The sequence below is a fragment of the Bos grunniens genome, chromosome 27 (assembly GCF_055505025.1).
Source record: "Bos grunniens cultivar Pamir isolate PY7600 chromosome 27, Bosgru_T2T1.0, whole genome shotgun sequence".
Classification (NCBI taxonomy): Eukaryota; Metazoa; Chordata; class Mammalia; order Artiodactyla; family Bovidae; genus Bos; species Bos grunniens.
The window spans coordinates 31,815,284-31,839,968 of NC_141191.1; positions in this window are offsets into that span (position 1 = coordinate 31,815,284).

Below are 24,685 nucleotides of genomic sequence, written 5' to 3' on the forward strand. Positions count from 1 at the left end.
TAATAAGTAATGCCAAAAGTTGAAGATTAGTGGGGAAAGACAACTTGTACACAGGTGCTTCTATTTCATATCTTGAATATGTTTTCCACGTTTAAAATCACCTAAAATGCTACTAATAAATACAATTTTAACCTTTAACTTCAATATGTATCCAATTTTATTCAAAACTATAAAATAGCAAGCATATAACGTATTCACCTCAACTACATTATTCACATTGGATGTGTAACAGTTTTTGTAATATAGTCATGATTATAAGCTTTCTGCCTAAAAATTGTTATTCAAATAGTCAACATGGAGCCTATTTAAGAATTTTAAAAAAGAAAGCATAACCAATGTTATAAAGGCCAATATACTGGCATGTAGCCAAGCATGGCACCTACCCATATAGGTTGCAAATTCAGGTCCACTTGCATAACTTTTAAGTAGAAAGGCCTTACTAAGGCCATATTTTGTTGATAAAACAAAATCAGCCCTTCAGTCCCAGTCTCATTTCTTATCACCCTGATTATTGACCTTTCATCTATCTTGACCCAAATGATAATGCATTGCTGGAAAGACTACAAAGAATGGATTGAAGTATTGCTACTTTTGCAAAGTTCCTGGTTGGTTTTAATCCTTTAAGCAGAATTAATTCTATGAGGGAATTTTAATAGATGGCAAACCTAGAAAATTATCTATGAATTCAGAGTGGCAGGTATACTTGTCTCTGATGACCTTAGACTGTCTGATGTAAAGAAACCACTTGGCAAAACCAATGTGTGCATCTTATCAATGTCAGCTTTTAAGAGAGTGTCTCATTCAACTCTGAAGAAAGGGAAAGTGGAAATCATGTCCGCAGCAGAAGCTACACGCTTCCTTTCTTTCCCTTGTCCTTGTTCCTTTGTCCTCAGTTCTGACATTAAAATACTCCAGAACATGAATTTTCAACAGAGACAGTCTTGCCCCGAAAGGAGCAAAAATTGATTCTTGTTTTCAATTTTTATTGGAGTATAATAGTTTTACAATGTGTTAATTTCTATGGTACAGTAACGTGAATCAGCTATACACATGCATATATCCCCTCTTTTTTTGATTTCTTTTCCATTCAGGTCACCACAGAGCACTGAGTAGGTCCCTTGTGCTATCCACTAGGTTCCCGTTAGTTATCTATTTTATACATAGTAGTACATTGTGTGTCAATCCCAATCTCCCAGGTCATCCCACCCCCTTCCCCCTTGGTACTGGTAAGTTTATTCTTTCTGTCTGAGTCTATGTTTCTTCTTTGCAAATAAATAAATTACTTCTTTGCCAAGTTCATCTGTACCATTTCAAGATGAGAGGAAGGATGTTAAATGTTACTCCAAACACCCACAGTACAGAAAGACATTTACAGTACTTCTGTGTATTAAAATGATATAGTTGGGGGATATAATAAGGGGGGAAATGTCTATAAGATTCTATTTTTCCCCAATAATAAGTAAAAGGTTGAGAAACACTGCTTAACAGGGGGAAAAAAGATCAAACATTTATTCATCTTGTTCAAGTTTTAAAATTAAATAAAATGCAATTTAAAAATATAAATGGTGAATGCAGTCTGAAGGTCACCTAGGTAGGCAACAAATGGGAAAAAAAAATTATGTGCTGGAGGGGAAATAATTGCCATTTGTTAACAGTGATGAAAAGCTGCCTATTCATGGGAGCCTGCATATTGTTAAAAATGGGATGCTTTCAAAATTGGAGCATGCAGAGGGTTACGGGAAATTTTCCCCAGAATACTGATGGCACAATGGCATGGTACACAATGTTGTTGGTACATAAGCTGGTATTTGATTCACAGGAGCTGATTCGGGAGAGAAGAAACCAGAACCATAGACATCATAGTCAGTGTTGACTGGGGCAGACACGAGCAAGAGACTGACGTGTGACTTTAAGTCCTGAGATCAAAGTTTGTCTCCGTTCTTCTTGGAGAGGAAGTCATGGCGTTCCTCCAGAACGTCCCATGGCCTCCTTTCATCTTGTCATTGACTTGGAAACACTGAATGAGGAGATAAATGCTGAAATCCACTTGACTTGAGTTTCCTACTCAGCAAGTCACAGCATAAAACTTGGTGAGTTTTAACTCTCACAAATGAAGTTTGTTTATGATCAGGATTGAAAGATAAAATCTTTATACTAATGTTTGGACTCTGACATAAAACTAAAGTTTTAGAGGTTAATACAACACAGAGTAATAACAGCTTTAAAAATCCGTTGTAATAAAGCTGTCATTTCAAGAAAATGTAGGCATTTCTGTGCTTCAAGAACTTCATCACCTCTTCCCTGGTCGCTCAGCTGGTAAAGAATCTGCCTGCAATGTGGGAGACCTGGGTTCGATCCCTGGATTGGGAAGATTCCCTGGAGAAGGGAAAGGCTACCCACTCCAGTATTCTGGCCAGCACAATTCCATGGACTGAGTCACTTTCACTTTCACCTCTTCTATCATGAACACTGCTGTCCTTTCATGATCCAACAGCCATTCAGAACCACAGACATTTGGAGGAACCCTAGTCTTCTAATCCTGATGCTACCTCACGCTTTCCTTTCCTTTTGAAAAGGACCATGAAAGCTGAGCACCGAAGAATTGACACTTTTGAACTATGGTGTTGGAGAAGACTCTTGAGAGTCCCTTGGACTGCAAGGAGATCCAACCAGTCCATCCTAAAGGAGATCAGTCCTGGGTGTTCATTGGAAGGACTGATGTTGAAGCTGAAACTCCAGTACTTTGGCCACCTGATGTGAAGAGCTGACTCATTTGAAAAGACCCTGATGCTGGGAAAGATTGAGGGCAGGAGGAGAAGGGGATGACAGACGAAGAGATGGTTGGATGGCATCACTGACTCAATGGACATGGGTTTGGGTGAACTCAGGGAGTTGATGATGGACAGGGAGGCCTGGCGTGCTGCGGTTCATGGGGTTGCAAAGAGTCAGACACAACTGAGTGACTGAACTGAACTGATGAATAAAAATATAAAACAAGAGGACTCTGATGTCAAACTGTCTACTTGACATCTCTGTTGAGATGTGTAAAAAGCATCTGAATAGACATACTCAACATTGATCTCCTGAATAGACATACTCAAAACCACTTCCCTGGTGATCAGTGGTTAAGAATCCTCACTTCCCCTGCAGGAGGTGTGGGTTCCATCCTTGTTTGGAGAAGTAAGATCCCATATGCTGAGCAGTGAGGCCAAAAAAAAAAAAAAAACCAAAAAACAAAACAAAAAAACCCACCAACAAAACCAAGTCCCTTACTCTTTGCTCCTAAACTTAGTCTTTTCACCATTATCCACATACCTCTCAACACTAACTTCTTCTAGCTGATCAGGCCCAAATCCTTGCTTTTTGTCTTGATTTTTCTTTCCTGTTCTCTAGTGAACTTATTAGAAAAATCACAGGTTTTTACCTTCAAAATTGATCTCTAGTTTAGCCCCTTTCCAAACCACAATCAATTCCCCCCACCCTTTACTGTTGAATTAATCTCCTCCACCTGGCCTCCTAGCTTCTACTTTTACTTCCTAAAATCTGCTTTCAACCAAGCAGCCAGACGATCTGTTAAATCATATTTGATCTTGTCACTCCTCTGCTCAAAACTCACAGATAGCTTCTATATCAAAACCAGTGTTCTTACTATGTTCATAAACACCACCTCCCAGCTACATACATATACCTTATCTAATATTCTTACCTCATTTCACTCCGGTTCTACCATCTTTCTTGGTATTTTTCAAACTTTCCAGAGGAGATCCTATCTCAAGGCTTTTAAATTTGCTCTTTCCTCTTCCTAGAATGATGGAACCTCAGATACCTTCTTGGTTAGTTCCCCCTTCCTTCATGCTGCTGCTGCTGCTGCTAAGTCGCTTCAGTTGTGTCCGACTCTGTGCGACCCCAGAGACGGCAGCCCACAAGGCTCCCCCATCCCTGGGATTCTCCAGGCAAGAATACTGGAGTGGGTTGCCATTTCCTTCTCCAATGCATGAAAGTGAAAAGTGAAAGGGAAGTCGCTCAGTCGTGTCTGACTCTTAGCGACCCCATGGACTGCAGCCTACCAGGCTCCTCCATCCATGGGATTTTCCAGGCAAGAGTACTGGAGTGGGGTGCCATTGCCTTCTCCCCTCTTCCTTCATACCTTAGTTCAAAATTCCTCTCGTTAAAATTTTGCACCACTTTCCTGCACGACCCAACTCATGGAGTTTTATGCCTTCTCTATGTTAATTGCTTTCTAACAGTATATATTTAACCTATTTATCTTGTTTACTGCTGACTTTTTACTACTGGACAATAAGCCCCACAAAGGCAGGAAATTTTGTCTATTTTACTCACTATTGAATCCCCATCACTTAGAACTGCATGTGTCACACAGTAGACATTATCTACTGTGAAAAAAAGTATTATTCACTCAGTCGTGTTCGATTCTTTGTGACCCTATGGACTGTAGCACGCCAGGCTCCTCTATCCATCGAATTCTCCAGGCAAGAATACTGGAGTGAGTAGTCATTCCCTTCTCCAGGGGATCTTCCCAACTTAGGGACCGAAACCCCGTCTCCTGCATTGCAGGAAGATTCTTTGGCATCTGAGGCACCAGGGAAGCCCCTATGTACTATCTAGATAATGGTCAAATAAATGAATACATTTCCAAGGGTTTTCTTTAGTAGCCTTGATTTCACAGTTTATTGAGTGGGTATAGCAGAGGAGAGTCAGCATTTGAAGGCCACTTAAAACTTGACCTTCAAGTTTAATGTGCATTAATTCAGGGCTCCTGTCAGGCACGTGTAATCCTAGTGGCTCCGGGTCCTTTACGCGTCTCATTGCCCTGGTCTGCCAGGTTCTATTTCACCTGCTTAGAGTCAGGAGAACTGAAGTCCCTTCAGTTTCTCCCATCAAATTTCACACACCTGCCAAAAGAAAATTCTACCCAGAGCATCAGGAGGTCCTGTAAGAAGATGGGCTGGATGAACTGTGTTGCTCCACTTTTCCAGGCTACACAACTTCATTAGCAAATGCATTTAATTTCTCCCAAGGAGAAATTATCCCTTTGGGTTATAATCTGACTAATGTAGCCAAAATCTTTCACCTATTCCTTCTTCTCCCTCATCTACTGTGTGTTTAACACAGAAACTGTCAGGCGAGCAAACTATCTGTGAAGCGCTGCCTCTGTCTGCGTTCGGAGTATGTGAGGCCCACATCTGAATGTTAGAGTTAACAAGAGGTTAAAATAGACAACCAACAAGGACCTACTGTAGAGCACAGGGAACTCTGCTCAATGTTATGTGGCAGCCGGGATGGGATGGGCGTTTGGGGGAGAACGCATACATGTCTATGTGTGGCTGACTCATTTCAAAATGACAGCGACTGAACAACAACAAATATGTATGGCTGGCTCTCTTTGCTTTCCGCTTGAAACTATCACAATATTGTTAATTGGCTATACTCCAATATAAAATAAAAAGTTAAAAATTTATAAATAATAAATACATATGTGTCACTGTGTGGGCTGCGTTTAGTCGTGTCCGACTCTCTGTGATTACAAGGACCCGCCAGGCTCCTCTGTCCATGGGGATTCTCCAGGCAAAAAATACTGGAGTGTGTTGCCATGCTCTCCTCCACGGAATCTTCTGGACTCAGAAATTGAACCGGGATCCCCTGCATTGCAGGCTGATTCTTGACCAGCTGAAGCTCCAAATATATATGCACAATGTATATTTTCTTGAAAAAAGAATAAACAGGAGGAAAGAACAAGAGGAGCACAAATGCTATGGAGAGACCTCACTTTCTGAAGACCGAGTGAACTTGCTGAATGGGCTGGACTGAACGGGGGAAGGAAGCAGTGCTCCACTAAGATGCACTGAATCACTCCAGATCCGCGTCTGTCCAGAACTATCAGAGATTACAGAGCCAGGGAGTAGAATCCGAATTGTGATCCCAGAGACAGCTGTGATCAGAGGCAGGAAAATAATAAGTTCCAAGTCTCTGGAGTGAAGGTACAAATGGAAAAACAAGGAGAGGGAGTTCCAAGGGATAATGAGACACAGAAATTTTAGGGTAGGCCATTCCCACCTGGAACAGGAATGATGAGAGGGGACCCAGGACTCGCTTTTATGAATCCCAGCATTAGGGCAGCTTGTGTGTCCTTTAATAATGAAAGAGTTCTTCAATCATCTTTTTGGAATTAGGTGGGAAGAATGACACTATTGCTAAAAAAAAAGCCTCACATCAACGACTGAAACCCAGGAGCACAGTGGCTGACCTGCAATGTACAAGAGTGCAAAGCCACTGTAACACTAGTAGAAAGCCTTTTGGAGGAAGCTGGAAGACTCAGTACCAGAGATGTATTTTGTCTCATCCATCAAGCAGGTTTCTGGAGAAGGGAATGGCAACCCACTCCAGTATTCTTGCCTGGAGAATCCCATGGACAGAGAAGCCTGGCGGGCTACAGTCCGTGGGGTTGCAAAGAGTCAGACACAGCTGAGCCACTAACACATATCAAGCAGGTTGCCAAAAGCTCCCCTAATTCTACCTCCTAAAACTTGGGAGATTTCATTGACAAAAGTATTTTTTTACAATGAGCCTGAGGAACATTCTGTTAAAAGCATCAGCAGTGCTGGTGGAGTTTAAGTCAGTGACTAGAGCTGCAAGATTACATTTTCACCACGTCCGACCATTAGTTGTGTGATCCATGTTTCCAGTTTGCCAACGGACACATTTTCCTAGATATAGGGAGAGGCTTCAAGCTCCTTCTTTGCCAGTTAGGTGGGCTTGAGATCCAAAGTCCTTTGGGTTTGTCAAAAATGGCGTACACAGACCAAAGCAGAACAACCATATGGGGATACTTACTCACTGAGTAAAGGTAGATAATACAGGATACTGTAAATAGTATTTAAGTAATAAAGGATAATGGTCCACACAGCACATCTGGTTCAGACTGTGTGAGTCTCTGCCATCTAGCCACTACTTGGTTTTGCTCATGTTGCTATTATGGGATTGGTCAAAAAGTTCATTTAGATTTTTTCATAAAATGGTATAGAAAAAACCAAAATGTTTGACCAACCCAGTATCTCCACAGCTGTAAAAGGAATCCAGACATCCAGTGTGAATTTGACATAAAAAACAGGAAAATGGGAACATGTTCAGATGCCCAGGGTATTGGGAGATGTTCAAGATGTGACACACTATTAAATACTAAGCACTGCTGCTGCTGCCAAGTCACTTCAGTCGTGTCCGACTCGGTGCGACCCCATAGATGGCAGCCCACCAGGCTCCCCCGTCCCTGGGATTCTCCAGGTAAGAACACTGGAGTGAGTTGCCATTTCCTTCTCCAATGCATGAAAGTGAAAAGTGAACGTGAAGTCGCTCAGTCGTGTCCGACTCTCAGTGACCCCATGGACTACAGCCCACCAGGCTCCTCCATCCATGGGATTTTCCAGGCAAGAGTACTGAAGTGGGTTGCCAGTGCCTTCTCCAAAATACTAATCACTAAACTTGGCTAAAAGCATAAGATTCAGGGCTGACATTTCATTTATACATGCTGTTAGTTCTATGTACCAAATGTGGTCACCTAATGGGTCCAGAAAGAACTGGACAAGAGTACTGAAGTGGGTTGCCAGTGCCTTCTCCAAAATACTAATCACTAAACTTGGCTAAAAGCATAAGATTCAGGGCTGACATTTCATTTATACATGCTGTTAGTTCTATGTACCAAATGTGGTCACCTAATGGGTCCAGAAAGAACTGGACATAGAGTTGACTATATTTAACTAATTAATATGTACCAACATTTATGGAGCATTTACAGTGTGCCAGGATCTATGCTAAGTTAATTACACTAATTCTAGGTATATAGTATTATTCTTATTTTGTGAATGATTGATGTTTAAAATGTTAAATAATGTGCTCAAGGTCTACAGCTAGTTATGAAAGAGATGGGGAAAGACACAGACCTGTCTGATTCAAAAGTCCATGTTCATAGTCATTAAACATTCTACATCTCAATGTAGCCCAGAAGGAAAGGCAAACTATGATTATTTAAAATTTGATCAGAGCGTTTTAGAGCTGAAAGGTGATTGAGACATGGGCTTTTTGTTCCAAATATCTATCACTCTCCTTCCATTGGGCAATCAGAAACGAGGGTATTAACTGTCAAATTACTAAAATGAGTAAGCTCATTCCATTTTCTGTGTTTCTCATTAGAGAAGCAAACTTGTAATACAGACATCCTTTTTTAAACAATTATCATTTCTTCTAATATTTAACATGTTAACAAATACTTTGGCATTACAACATAGAATATATAATATATATTCCAGGATAAAGGGCTTCCTTGGTGGCTCAGACAGCAAAAGAATCCACCTGCAATGCAGGAGACCTGGGTTTGATCCCCGGGTTGGACAGATCCCCTGGAGGAGGGCATGGCAACCTACTCCAGTATTCTTGCCTGGAAAATTCCCATGGACAGAGGTGCCTGGCAGGCTACAATCCATGGGGTCACAGAGTCAGACACGACTGAGCAAGTAAGTGCACACACACATTCCAGAATATAATCAACAATATAAGAGGCTAAAACTTAATAGCTCTGGGCATTGATGAATCAATTATCCTTCTAAAATCAGTCACCCTTTAAAGGATCACAGTGAAGACAGCCTAAAAAAAGTAACAAAACCAAAATTCCAGAAAAAATAATTCTGACAAGATCTTCCTCTGTAGGGTGTTAAATCAGAGACTTGACTGTAATTTAGCATATGATTTGACACAACCCTAAAATCTCGTTCATACCCCACCTGGGATCTTTAATTTTTGAGTCATATAGCATACTCTATGGGCTGCCTGGTGGGCTGCAGTCCATGGGGTCATGAAGAGTTAGACACGACTGAGCGACTTCACTTTCACTTTTCACTTTCCTGTATTGGAGAAGGCAATGGCAGCCCACTCCAGTGTTCTTGCCTGGAGAATCCCAGGGACAGCGGAGCCTGGTGGGCTGCCGTCTATGGGGTCACACAGAGTCGGACACGACTGAAGCGACTTAGCAGCAGCAGCTGCAGCATGGGCTTTCTAGGTGGTTCAGCAGTAAAGAATCTGCCTGTTGTATGGGAGACATGAGTTCAATCCCGGGTCAGGAAGATCCCCTGGAGGAGGAAATGGCAACCCATTCCAGTACTCTTGCCTGGGAAATCCCATGGACAGAGGAGCCCAGTGGGCTACAGTCCATGGGGTCACAAAGAGTTGGACACAACAGAGCATGTGCACATAGCATGCTCTACATGCAGGAAAAGATGCTGCTGCTCAAGTGGAACTATTGTATGGGGGTAAAAAATGAGAGAAGAAAACTTACTGTCCAGATTGATGCTCTTTAACAACAAAAAATCTGTTTCTTCTCTTGGCCATGCCATGGGACGTGTGGGGTCTTAGTTCCCCCATCAGGGATAGAACCTGTGCCCTCTGCAGTGGAAGCCTGGAGTCTTAACCACTGGACCACTAGCGAAGTCCCCAGACTAAAGCTGTTAATAAGGATTATGTCAACTACCTACACATTTTAGCAATGAGAAACACGACTTTTATGTCAGATGCACTCCGTGTTTCTGTGCTAGCTAGCGATATTTTGTGCTTCCAATAGGAAAACCGCAGTAACTGATATTAAATATTGAAAACCCTTTGATATCTTAAGTGCTCCCAATTCAATAAGCCAAGTCATAGATCGTGACTTGTGTTTTTAGTCAAAATACAGGGTAGACGTTAAAAATCATACATACCAGAGCCAGCTTGTCTTGGCTTCAATGTCAGCTTCATCATTTACTATTTGTGTGAACTTCTGTGCCTCCAACACCTTATTTATAAAATTGGGGGAAGAGTATATAGTATGTACTAGTAGGTTGTTCTGAGGCATGGATGAGTTCGCATATGTGAAGTGTTTTGTACAATGACATGGTGAGTGTTATATGTGCTTGTAGTTATTATTATTAAATAAATAACCTAGTGAAGAGTACATTTGAAAAGGAATCACTTTGTGACCTCTATTAGCAGATTGAAGGCATGTTTTCTCATAAAAACATAAGCCTGAAGATATGACAAAAAGACTTCTGAAAATTCAGCAAACCTTTTTAAAATTACAGGCTTAAAGAAAAAAGAGAATGATAATTTTTCTGATGAAGTATTAAAACAGTACTGAAATTAAGTCACTGAATATGAATGAGACAGTAGCCAGGTTGTTTCTCTGTCTTACAAACAAATAAGACTAGAGGGGAAAAAATAGCATAACTTATCAGAGCTGAACACACCAAGAAATAATTTCAAGTTAGGGGTGCGTCCCCCCAGTACTCCTTAGAAGACTAGTAACCCTCCGAGTATTTAAGTCTTGTCTTCTGACAATGTCTAGAAATAAAGCAAAGTGGTCCAGGCTGAAGGGAAGAGAGAAACGGAAATCTTCCCGAGCGAAAGATTCAACAGTAAAATAACCAAGGGGACACGGTTGTGAAAATAGCTGACTCATTCCTTGTGAGCCTCTTCCTGTGTCTTGGCAGCATCAGTAGGCTTTGATGAGAATGAAAACACAAAGATTTATTTATGTCTATTATTACCTCAGTCACTGGATTCCCTGCATTGTAATTTCTCCTTTGAGTTAGTGCACTGATTCTGCTAAAATATTGCTGCAAAAAAGTGCCTTCCTTGTCAGAGACAAGAGCTAACACTGCCAGGTTTCCCTTCAAGTCTAGCTAATGCCGGCAGCCGCTTGATTTTTGTGTGATTACAGGAACCCTGAGATGCAACTCAACCTTGACAATACTTTCCCTGCCTGCTTATTCTTGCCATCATTTCTCCCTAATTGTAAGCACAAAGGTCTTTGGGTGAGATGACTAATTGATTGACTCTTTTCTTGATGGAAATGTTATCCCCAAGAGAGAGAGGCTGGGAGGGCAAATCAGGATACATATGTAGATGAGGACAGGCAGCATGGAGAGAGGAATATGTATTGCCAAGGAGTGGGGTTGCTAAGGAAACATATTCCACACTCTAGTATCAACTAGCCAGTGGTGGGATGAGGTCTGCTCCTGGCAGCTCCTGCAAGGTCACTGGGAACATCTCTCTCCAACTCTACATTCAGTTGCAACATGGTGAACTTGGTGGTCATTTGAAATTGTGCAGATATTTACACCATGGGAAGTGGCAAATACTACAAATAAGGTCTTTTTTTTTTTCCTTTGCCTTTAATGCCAGTTGTTCCTAGGTGGCGCTAGTGGCAAAGAGCCCACCAGCCAGTACAGGAGACTCAATAAGAGACATGGGTTCAATCCCTGAGTCAGGAAGATCCCCTGGAGGAGGGCATAGCAACCCATTCATGTTCTTGTTTTGGAAAATCCCATGGACAAAGGAGCCTGGCAGACTACAGTCCATAGGGTCACAGAGAGTTGGACATGACTGAAGCGACCTAGCACGCATGCAAACATCGACAAATTTGCATGTGACTATGGCTGATCCATCATAAGTAACATGCCTGTGTGTTAGTCGCTCAGTCGTATCTGACTCTTGCGACCCCATGGACTGTAGCCCGCCAGGCTCCTCTGTCCTTGGAATTCTCCAGGCAAGAATACTGGAGTGGGTAGACAGTCCTGTCTCCAAACATGCTGATAAACCACCACAAATACTCTCACCTGGGTTATATTTTTCCAGCAGGAATGTAAAATAGGAAGATAAATATTGAATGAGTCACAGGTTAGTTAGAAATGGCAATACGTGCTATTGCTCTGAAGGGCAAAATGCTATTTTTATATTCCCCTCTAATCCCTGCACTTGCTTCTATTGAATCTCTTATCGTTAGAATAGATATTGATCTAGTTCCCTATATTCCTCTTATCCATAACCTTAAGGTGATTTCCTTAAGGCTAGAACCGCATATGACTTATTTTCATGTATCCAGTGTTTGGTCATGTCTAACAAAGCCCCAATGGTTTCTAGAGTGGCTGCCTTCAAATTTCTTTTCCTCTAATAGAATGAAAATATTACATGTCCCAACAATCTTTTGAGATTATTGTGATAATAACACGAAAAAAGACAACTGCCAGCCACTCTCCTAGGTAGAAATCTCAAATATATTTTCCAAAGAATGATAAAAAATTCAGAGCATGATATGAATATCTGTATTTGTTGGATGCATTGGCGATAGTCAGATACTATTAAAAAATAAGAAAGATCTTGGTCAAAACAATGTTTTGCCACTTCTGAACTGTATGTGAAAGTGTTAGCCCCTCAGTCCTGTACGACTATTTGTGACCCCATGTGCCGGGGACCAGCCCCGGCTGATCCAGGGTATTCGAAGGAGAGACGGCGTCGGCGAGGATCAGGATACGATAGCTTCAATTAGATATTAATTAAAGATATAAAGAGTAATAGAATAAGGATAGCTCAGTAGGAAAATTCAGTGGAGAAAAGAGGCTGAGTAGCTTGGTTTACGCGGGGGACCAATAAAACTTCAAGACAAGAAGCTTGCACCACTTACGTAGGCCGCAGGCATCCTTCCGTTCTCCCGAAGGAGAGGAGACACTGAGGCCTCCCCGGTCGGATCTTAGAAGCCCAGGCATAATTAGTAAGCATGGTGGGTTCTGCGCTCCAGATGGAGACTCAACCAGAGTGAGAGAGAGAGCGACATGGGGAGACCAGTATTTCGAGAAACTGATCCCAATTCTTTATTTTCCAGAGTCTGTTTTTATACACTGAGATGTTATACAAAAGTCACGTGGGGACAGCAGTCCTGACTTTTATTAAAGTCAGGTGCTTCACACAAATGTATACAGAGGTCTTAGGGGTGTTACATCATCTTCTGGCCAGGGGGGCCTGCTGACAATTTACGACCCTCTCCTTGTGACAGCGGTCAGTCAGTCAGGACGCTTATTTCTCCAGGGCTGATTAGTCTCAAAACAGACGCCACCCAAGTAAAGTTACATTCCTACAGGGTGAGGGTGTAGTGGGTTTTAGTTAAGGAAAGAATTTACTTAGCCTAAGGTCTAACGTGATTAATATCAAAGGTTAATTCTATATATTCATTAATGTGTGTAAGGGCAGGGGATATGGAGACTTAGCAACAAACATTGGCTCAACAAATGAAAAACCCTTCACCAACACAATTTCTAATTAGCCCATTATACTTATACTAATAGTTTTCTAACTTTTCTAAGGAACCTGTTTTTAGAAGGTTTAAAGCATCTTGTGCCTCTCACGGTTGGGAGGCTGTGAGCGATCACATGTGGCTGGACAAGCCTGTCAGGCAGGCCAGAGAACCTTCAGAGGAGTTTGTAGGTTAAAACACTCTTATCACGCCCAGGAATTATTATAAACTGGAGCTCTAAGTTAACTCCTTCTCCAAAAGAGGTGGTGGGGGACAGCCCCCCGTAAAGTCAGAGGTGTAGGTGAGCACAAAGTAGTAAAGTAGGCAGGCTCTGGTTATGGGGGTAGATGCTCGAGGAGTTCCAGGGGGACTCCTGAGGCTCGATCCCGCCTTTGCGTATGTCGAGCCTCCTTCCTCATGACCTTTGTCACGGGCGGAGTACCTCAGTCTGGCCCCCAACACCCATGGGCTGTACCTTGCCAGGTTCCTCTGTCCATGGGATTCTCCAGACAAGGATACTGGAGTGGGTTGCCATTCCCTTCTCCAGGGGATCTTCCTGACCCAAAGACTGAACATGTGTCTCCTGCATTGCAGGCAGATTCTTTACTATCTGAGCCACCAGGGAAGCCTCTCAACTGTATAAGCTTTAAGAAAATCATGTAACTTTAAGCTTTAAGCAAACCATGTTGAGCCCATTTCCACATTAATTTATAAGTATATAAATCCTAGCTCATGGAGTTAACATGAGAATTGCAATGAGATATTATAATATGACGCTTGTAACCAGCACCATTGTTGATGTATAGTAGGTGCTTGATAGATATTAATTCCTTTCCCTTTCTTCTATGCAGTAAAACCTTTGTACAGACCAAACTGCCCAATGATGTGAATCTCTATCATTTCAATCACAACAGTCATCCTCAGCACAAATGGAGTTTCTACGGACAAGCTTTTCAAAGTGATGGTCTCATATATTAGTAACTAACCTCTTTAAGAAAGTTAAAATCCAGGTCAGTTTAGGTGTAATTCTGTTCTACAAAGAAGAAACAAAATTCCAGTCAATTAATTACCACTATCAACACACCAGCAGACAAATGTCTTCCAGGAAAAGCCTTTGGGAAGTTTTAGGCAGAGCATAACTTAATTTTTTGTAGGACTGTTAAACGTCTGCATGCCATCCCTCTTTCACAACATTTAGCATAATGTGATGCTCACAGTCGGAGGCTATTTGCATTAAGTTGTGTAACGCATGGAAGATGCCTCTTTAAACTGGCCGGGACATCAACTTGCCTGTGCTTGATAGATAGGTTTTCTCCTTCTGGGCCCAATTTATGAACTGAGTCAAGTGAAGCCCAAGGCTCTCATCTTTTCAAACAAGTATATTAAACTGAGACTGGAGCAGAGGAAGAGAAGCTTTACCAGACATCTTTATCAGCATCATTTTTTTTTTTTTTTGGTTTTTACTTATGGACACATTCACTCTATATCTAATTACACCAGTTTTGAAATATGAGTACAGAATTAGGACTGATGACTGCCTCCTCTTTGATGTGTATTTCTTAGACTCTAGAACCTAAAGCAGCCATGAAATTAAAAGATACTTACTCCTTGGAAGGAAAGTTATGGTCAACCTAGATAGCATATTCAAAAGCAGAGACATTACTTTGCCCACAAAGGTCCGTCTAGTCAAGGCTATGGTTTTTCCAGTGGTCATGTATGGATGTGAGAGTTGGACTGTGAAGAAAGCTGAGTGCCAAAGAATTGATGCTTTTGAACTGTGGTGTTGGAGAAGACTCTTGAGAGTCCCTTGGACTGCAAGGAGATCCAACCAGTCCATTCTGAAGGAGATCAGCCCTGGGTGTTCTTTGGAAGGAATGATGCTAAAGCTGAAACTCCAGTACTTTGGCCACCTCATGTGAGGAGTTGACTCATTGGAAAAGACTCTGATGCTGGGAGGGATTGGGGGCAGGAGGAGAAAGGGACAACAGAGGATGAGATGGCTGGATGGCATCACCGACTTGATGGATGTGAGTTTGAGTAAACTCCAGGAGTTGGTGATGGACAGGGAGGCCTGGTGTGCTGTGATTCGTGGGGTTGCAAAGAGTCGGACACAACTGAGCAACTGAACTGAACTAAACTGAGAACCTAAAGACATGTTGCTTTCCCCAAACTTCAGAATTAGGAGACAGAACACCTTATATGCCATAATCTATAGAAAGAGAGATGTCAGATTGCATTGTTAAGTTTCACGATAGTTGCTGATAGACTCACTTAGATTCAGGTTACACAGTTATAAGTGAATTTCTACCCACTTGAAAACAAGCACAAGTTGCACAGTTCAAAGTCATTATCCTGTTCTTTCAGCAGCAACCAGAGTCTGTGTTAGTTGCTCAGTCGTATCCTACTCTATGCAACCCCATGGACTGTAGCTCACCAGGCTCCTCTCTGTCCATGGAATTCTCCAGGCAATAATACTGGAGGGGGTTGCCATTCCTTTCTCCAGGGAATCGTCCTGACCCCAGGATTGAACCCGAGTCTCCTGCATTGCAGGTGGTCTCTTTACCACTGAGTCACTGAGGAGTCAGCTTAGAGTTTATTAGAGAAGTATCTTAATACTTGCTTATAAGTGCCTGGATTCATCTCAACTTCTCTGGCCTCCCAAATCCTTCACATGTAAAATAATCTGTTTATGTAACTGTCTCTTTCATCAGAGTAGCATCTACTCTAGGCTAGGAGCTGAATCTTTCTTCTTTCTGAACCTAGTGTGTTGACTGGTGTATGGTAAACATTTCAAATTTTCCCTTAGTTCACTCTTACTGCTAAATCTGAATTTAAAAGGAAGGGCCAGGGGTAAAGGTGATGCCCAGCAATAATCGGATACAAATCTTATCCAATCAGGTGAAGGAAGCAATGATTGCTATATCCTAAAACTTCTTGAAGTCGATGGTTGCCTCCCAGAGCACCTCTGGACTAATTAGATTAACTGTTACTGTCAGGGCTATCTAATTGCTTGTACTGAAGAAAGCAAATTGCAGACAGTAGATATCAGTGTAAAATCAAACAGAAAACAGGTGTTTGCTAATTAAAACTGAGATTTTAATGAATGACCCATGTGGTTTTGGTGAATAAATACCACTCCCAACATCTGGTGCATAATTAGACTCCTTGTCTTTCTTGCTGTCTCTCTCAGTCTCTCTGTTTCTCTCTCTCCTCTCCTATCTTCTTTAGCCCCTTTTGCCAACCTCCCAGAAAATAACTATGCTATGATAAATTTTTAATAAAGCCCTGTAATCTTTAGTCTTTGCAAACTGACAAAAGCCAATGTTTCTGTCCAGGTAACTGTGAGAAAACCATACATACATATATATGTATATATGCATTTACCTAATAGTTTACACATTAAAGTAAACATAATAATATTTTGGTAAAAGAGGCAACAGGCCTGGAAATGATGGGGAAAGATCATATTAAAACGTTTTAATGCATGAATTGGCCATGGTACCGTAGGGAAGACTTATTTATAAGTTCTGGTTCATCTAAGATTTGAGATTTTAGTTTGAGTTAATTGGGCTTCCTGCTGAGATGACCTCATCTGATGGATGTTGCTTTTTGCTTTTCGATCCATTTGAAAGTAAGAGAGGAGAAGCTCATTTTAAAATATAATAATAAGTCTATGGAATGTGCCTGGTAAGCAGGTTGAACTGTATAGAAAAGCTTCATTTTTAGGGTAGCTGAAATAAGAGATCTGACTTAGAATGACTTAATATAAAGGACAGGAATAAATGCCAGGGCAGTTTGTTGAAATCATCATTGTGGAAGCATTTTCCCACCATTAGTCTTTGTGCTTTTGAGTGCTCCAGTAAGTGAATTTCTAGCTGTAGTTATTTTATGCAATTAGACTCGATTGCAATATCTCAGCCACAGAAGCTTTGAACACGAGGCAAAGCTATCGAGTCCTGTGTCAACTCAAACAATCAAATGTGTTGCAAGCTAAGGAAATCAAGTGGCTCTGTTCAAGTCTCTTCACTCATTCTAAGGTGCTAGATCAAAAGACCAGAGGCTAAGAATGTGGACTTGCCTTACAGGTTAGGGGCTTTGGAACACTGTAAAAATTTAATTCAAGAATGGAACCCATATCAGCATGACCATGAAACGAATATGCACTGTGGCCCTCATCAGATGTTTTGAATAACATCTGAGAAACTTGGTGTTCTATTTCAACTGCCTTTTTATTAACAATATAACCATATTGGGTATCCAGTGTTAAATCAACCTTGTATAACTAGAAAAACCAATTTGGTCATTATATGTCACCCTTTTTCCGGATTGTTGAATTTGATTTGTCAACAATTTGTTCAAGATGTATTCATCAATATTCATGAGCTTGGCCCACAGTTTTCATATATTTGTACTGTCTTTGTCTTGTTTTGGAATCAGTAGCTTCTGTGTGTCTCCTTTTCCCTCCTCCTCTGAATGAGAACATCTATTGTGGTTTCCTTGCCCCATTTTCCATTGTTATATTTTAGTGATGGCAAAGAGGGAATAGCTACAACTTGTCTCTTTCAGGTAATACTTTGCCAGAATATGAGAAGCCATATATATAAATGGGGAATAATGGACATCAGCAGAATCCTGGATTCTGCTGTAAAAGATTTGGACTTTAGTTCCACTAAGGAGGGCCTGAGTGTGTCTAACATGTTTGGAGGAGGGTGAAATGCATATCTGATGATCAGAAGTGTTGACTATGACAAAACCTGCTGACTGATCTTCAGATCCATTTCCTATTCTTCCCAGCACTCAGCTAGGCTATGTTTTCTGATCTTCCTGGCAATTAGGTATGACGGTCAAGGAAGTTCTAGTTATGGATATTGAACAGAAAGTGATAAATATCATCTCCAGACCTACCTATACCAGAAAGGTCCTTCTGTGGGTGATCCCCCATGTTCTTTTCCCTTTGACATGATGCTGGCAAACACAACCATTTTTAGTCACAGTCAGAAGATATCCCCATTTCTGGCTATGAAGGATACCAGACAGAAGCAAATTCAAATCATCTTTGGAGGAACACATTTCAGATAGAGAAACTCAGGCAACAAAGAAAAAGTTATAGGGGAAATAAGTTTGTAAAAGTATTAATAATCACAACATATACAATTTAATATTCCACTACTGATTTAAAGCAAGAAAAAATATTGCAGAATCAGAGTCTCAAAAAGTTATCAGAATTTGATTACAAAACATGAAGACCTAATATATTAAAGAAAAACATGTTCTCTGGTCATGGAATAGGTGACCTAGTGATTGGGAACATTTGGTAGATCTCTACTGAGACAATGGGACATATCTGTAGGAACAACTAGCATTACTCCAACTAACACATTCTAATTTCTTCCTTCTCTAAGTCCGCAACTTCAGATATCTAGAGAACAAGCCAGACTCTGTGACTTCAACTTACATTGCTCTTCATCTCTTTTTCATATGTACCTTTTCTTTGGCCACACTGCATCCTAGATATTTTTCCATCTGTCCTTTCACTCAATATCTCTTTACACTTGACTATTCTAGTAATATAAATTATCATACGACTTGCTTCTAAAAGATTTATTATATTAAACTTTTTTCTTTGGTCATTTTGTACTTCCTTCCTGTATTTCCGTATACCATGACCATGTTTTTCTTAAGTGAATCAGGTCTTCATGTTTCATAATCAAATTCTAATAACTTATTGAGACTCTAATTCTGCAACATTTTTTCTTGCTTTCAATCAGTACTGGATTATTAATTTGTACATGCTGTGATTATTGATATTTTTACAAACTTATTCCCCCTGTAACTTTTTCTTTGTTGCCTGAGTTTCTATATCTGAAATATATTCTTCCAAAGATGATTTGAATTTGCTTCTGTCTGGTGTCTGAAGACAACAGCACCCCAGGGCCACTTTGGGCTAAGCATTCAGTTGAAGGTTATTGAATTTGGATGTTGGTGATATAGATGGATAGTATGCATTTTATCACATAAATAAGTATGGGTGAGTTTATGATAGGATTTCTTATAAGACACACTTTTTCTCTCCCTTCTCATCATCTCCTTTCCTCCAAGTCAAGACTGGCAGCCAATCCTGATTTTTATCTCTCTCTGCAAGAGTTTTTCTTGTTGCTGTTACTTATCACACTGTTCAAGAATTTCTTATTTTTCTTGGTGGGATGGTGTGAGAGGAAATTTACCTTTATTTCATGGCCTCCAATCTAACTCTTCTTCTTGCTTATGCCTTAGGTTTTTTTTTTTTTTCTCCTGCATTTTCATATTGTAGGTAATTAAGCTCTAGCCTCTATGATTTGCAAATATCCTAGGCTGAATAATGGCTTCATACATTCATGACAAATACCTGTATTTCCACTTTTTCATAACTTCCTTCTATGGATGTTTTACTTTGGCTAACTCTTTATTCATGTATTATAAAGTATGCTGTCTGTATTTACCTAGCCTTTTCTATGTTTATTTCTAAGAAGTTCCTTGTGAGCATTAAGCTCCTTATGGTGTCACAAATGAATTCTCTTCTCCCAGTTTTCATACACAACAATAGCTATAAACAGATATTTATGATAGCAGGGGAGGGTTTTCAGCCTCAACTAAGACAAGCAAACTGTGTTGTTACATATACACAAATTCACTTACACATTTATATAGAGTAATTTGTAAAGTGGATTAGTAAAATGGTGACTACAAACAAATGATGAGTAAAATAATAAATCACTATAAATAAGTAATAAATCACTATAAGTAAGTATAGTAAAATGATGACCATGAATAAATAGTAGAGTTCCGTGAAAGCTGAAAGCACTCAAGAAATGTTGAATGATGATGACATCATTAAAACAAAAAAACTGACAATGGGATCTTTTTGGCAAGTGGAATTGATAAAAGGACCTGGTTCAAGTTTGTTTATACAGAAGGATAGATGGAAAAACCTACAGACAGCAGTACCACACAGTATCATCTTACTTAAGAACTTTCAAACCTAATTGGAAAAAGGAAATGATTCAAAATGCACTTTAAACATTAGTTATGATCCACTTTGCTTCAACATATATTTTAGTGGGGACACTCATAATTTTTTTCATTACCTGCACATAGCCTTATTAAAATGGATCCAGATAGTAGCCTTGGAGCTTGGAAGGTCAAATGTAAAAACAAACTTATTGATTTTTCTCTACTCAGAGGCAACGTTTGCTGATATTGGCTCTTTATTCCCCAAATACAAGGTGCTTATTTCACAAAGGTGGGAGCCTAATCCTTTTTTGATCACGTCTATTTTCAGAAAGTCTCTTGTGGTATTCCTGGCCTTACTTAGAGAGTGACTATCATGGAAGATTCAACTTATTAAGCAGACGTAAGAGATTCTGACTAGTTTTAAGGAAACCACTCCATTAGATGATTCCCTCACATGGCATTCATGCAGGACCATTGCTCATCAAAGCCACACTCTTGATTTCTTTTGCTCATGGAATATGCAGAGGTCATGCTCCCACACAATGAGCAGATCTAATCCTAAAAAGTGTGCTATCAGGCTAGCAAACTAACAATAAGATTTCTCTCCAGGCTGGCAGCTGACAGGTAGCCCTTTATTTTCCAAGGCAAATTTGAAAATTAGCAAATTAAATCACAACATGTGATTTAATGGTACCTGGTTTGGGGCATTGTTTACATGGCACAGGAATACCTTGTTTGGGGCATTGTTCTTTTTTCTTTTATGCATGAGGATATTTTTAATAGCCAGAAGAGGACCAAAACGCTTCTAGTTCTCTGTTTCTGGCCACACGCCAGCTCTTCCATCTAAAATGACCAAAGATGATAAACACCACGTGGTAGAATAAGAGATCTTTTTTAAGTAGTAGGACTTTATTGAAATTTCTGAAGCAGTAAAATCATGCAAGCATTCAAGGTGAAATTTGAGGAGTGCTGAGGTCATTTTTATCTTTCAGGCTCTAAACCGTAGGATCAAAAGGGAGTCATTTCATAGAAATTTAAATCTCCCTTCCCTGGGCACACCAGTGTCATGGGAAGATTTACCATGGTCAAACGCTCACTATAAACAGTTTGTACTCATTATCCAGCTCAGAAAGGTCCTTGATGTTGCAAAACCTAGCCTTTTGGAAGTTAAGGTAACATGGTCACTATCACCAAGGACTTAGCTTCTCTGAGCTATAGAAGTTCTTGTGTTGCCAACGTTCACTATTAAGAAGAGATAGGTGGAAACCATGAAATGAATTCATAATATTAATTTATAGTCCTTTTCACATGGCATTTATGGAACCCAAACTATAGTAACTGAACATGTTTGCTGCACAGTATATTATCTTGCTTTCATGATAAAAAGATTTTATTTTCTTTTAAATATAAAAAGATGCTTGAACTCAAGCTTATAAATATTCTCAACACTACTCAGAAAGTTTCCCCTGGAATGTTAAAAGAGTAGTCATTTTGTAGTGAGAAAAGGTGTAAAATTATAATACAGCTTTAAAAAGGGTGTATCTACACCCATAATTTGTGTATCAACACCCATAATCACCCATGATCCTACTTACTCTTTCTTAATGAATCTAATACCCCCGTTCATGCTTTTCCTTAGATCTTTATTTCAGTTCAATTCAGTTCAGTCGCTCAGTCATGTCTGACTCTTTGTGACCCCAGGGACTGCAGCACACCAGGCCTCCCTGTCCATCACCAACTCTCGGAGTTTACTCAAACTCATGTCCATTGAGTCGGTGATGCCATCCAACCATCTCACCATCCTCTGTTGTCCCCTTTTCCTCCTGCCTTCCCCAGCATCAGGGTCTTTTCAAATAAGTCAGCTCTTCGCATCAGGTGGCCTAAGTATTGGAGTTTCAGCTTCACCTTTATTTCAGGCAAGGCTTTATTGGAGCCCCTGCTGCAGCAGGGGGGAGCAATGACAAACATCAGGTCCCCTTGCTTGCTTGCTCCCTAAGGAGGGGCTGAGTTGTTCCTTATATGATGTAGGTCCAGGGATTGGGCTGGAGGGATAGCTTAGCTATTTTGCCCACCCCTTGGGTGCTGTGTGTGAGGGGGTAATGCACAGTACCCTGCTTTTGCTCCTGATCCTCTGCCTTTGCTCCAGGTTCTTTGGAACAAAGACAGCTGGGTTTTTGGTCTCTTGGTATCTTTTGCCCATAATTTGCACTAACTGCCCATAAATGCATTATTTTTAGTCCCACACAGTTTCTCTGTATTTTGTTGCTGGAAGAGATCTACTGCACATTACTTGTGCCCATAGACTGAAATACATGGAGCATGCTGCTGCTACCACTGCTAAGTCGCTTCAGTCATGTCCAACTCTGTGCGACCCCTTAGACGGCAGCCCACCAGGCTCCGCCATCCCTGGGATTCTCCAGGCACGAACACTGGAGTGGGTTGCCATTTCCTTCTCCAATGCGTGAAAGTGGAAAGTGAAAGTGAAGACGCTCAGTCATGTCCGACTCTTAGCGACCCCATGGACTGCAGCCAACCAGGCTCCTCCATCCATGGGATTTCCAGGCAAGAGTACTGGAGTGGGGTGCCATTGCCTGCTCCGACATGAAGCATATCATTACTTATTAACATGTTTCTGATGCTTTCCTTACTAAAATGGTTAATATTACTCAATCGGTTCATAATTAGCCAATTAACTTAGGCTACCAATCAAGTGAGGTTGCATATGCTCTCCTAGGGCTTTCTAGGTGGTGCTCATGGTAAAGAACTCACCTGCCAATGCAGGAGACTAAAGACACGCAGGTTCAATCCCTGGGTTGGGAAGATTCCCTGGAGGAGGGTGTGTCAACCCACTCCAGTATTCTTGTGACAGAATCCGATGGACAGAGGAGCCTGGTGGACTATAGTTCATGGGGCTGCAAAGAGTCAGACTTGACTGAAGCAACTAAGCACGCACACACTCATTGTCTAGTGCATCTCACAACTTTGTCTACCCGCTCGAAATTTCCCTGGTGGCCAGTTGATCTCTTCCTGCTCTCACCCCACCTACTTGCATTCCAAAGGAAAAATCAATGGCCCATTTTCTCTTATTCTGCTACTTGCTGGAGAAATTAAAATATTTGCTTTATGGTCTTATTGTTGTTGTTAAGTCACCCAGGACCAGTAATGCTGGTAATCCATCTCAAACAATTTCATTCTTCCCCATTTAATATCCCCAGTATCCCATGTGGCCATTTAGTCCTTTTTCGCTCTTTCAAAACCTTAGTGCCTGGGACTTTCCTGGGGGTCCGGTGGTTAAGGCTTCCCCTTCCAACATAGGGGGTGTGGTTTCAATCCCTGGTCAGTGAGCTAAGATGCCACATGCTTTGCAGCCAAAACAAACCAACCAACCAAAAACAAACAAACAAACAAACAAAAAAACCCCACATAAAATAGAAATGACCTTGTAACAAATTCAATAAAAACTTAAACAAAAATATTAAAAAGAAAACCTCAACCCTTGACCTCTTATTGTCTTTACTTTTAGCAGGTGACTTCAACTCTGTCTCCGCCAATTTTCTCCTCCTTCCCCACATTTTCCTTCCTGCCTCCTGACTCATTCTTTCCTGTTTCTTTGAGAAAAAAGTCAAATACCCCTTCCTTAGCTGAAAATTTGACTGGTGCTATTATCAGTTATTCCCTTTCTCTATTAAACCATCATTTTTAAAATCATAAACATGACAACCCTCATTATCTACTGTCTATAAATAGACTGAAGAACATTTAAAATAACTACCTCTCCTGATCCTCCATCTTTATCAAGCTGTCTTCTCATCTTATATTGCTTGCATTTCTAGACTTCTAACTACACTCCCTCAGAGGAGGACGGGGTAATTCTCATACCGTCTAGCTGAGGGGCTTATGAATCCACACACCCTGTGATTCTTCTGCTATTGTTCTGGATCCCATACTCACCTGCATAAGGCAATCAACACAACAGTCATTTCCTCTTCTGCTTGCAGAGACAGTTCCCCTGTCTATTCTCTGATGCACACAGCTATGGCGATAAAGCCCATGTTAAGGAAACAATGTCTTCCCTTGTTTCATACACCTACTCAGCTACCATTCAATTTCTTTGCTCCTTAACAGCATTTGAAAGAATTGTCTAACGTTGAGTCATCACTTGCTTGACTACCCACTGTCTTCTCAACCGACTCTCATCAGTCTGTTGTCCATCTTGTAATATCTGCAGGAGCTGCCATAACAAAATAACACCGATGGAGTGGCTTAAGCGACATTTTTTTCTCATGGTTCCGGAGGCTAGAAGTCCTCAATGAAATTGTTGGGAAATTTGGTTTCTGATGAGAAGTTGTTTCCTGGCTTATAAACAGCCACCTTCCTGAGCAAACTGTGGCACTGTTTTGAAAGTTAGACCTATCAACCAAAATACTCAACCGTTACATGCCTAGATGTTTACTCCTGAGAAAGTAAAGCATGTGTTCATCCAGAGAACTGTACCTAAATGTTGATAGCAATGTTACTTGTAATAATCCAGAAATGGAAACCACCAAAGTACCCAGCAATACCGGAATAGATAAACTAATGTGTCAT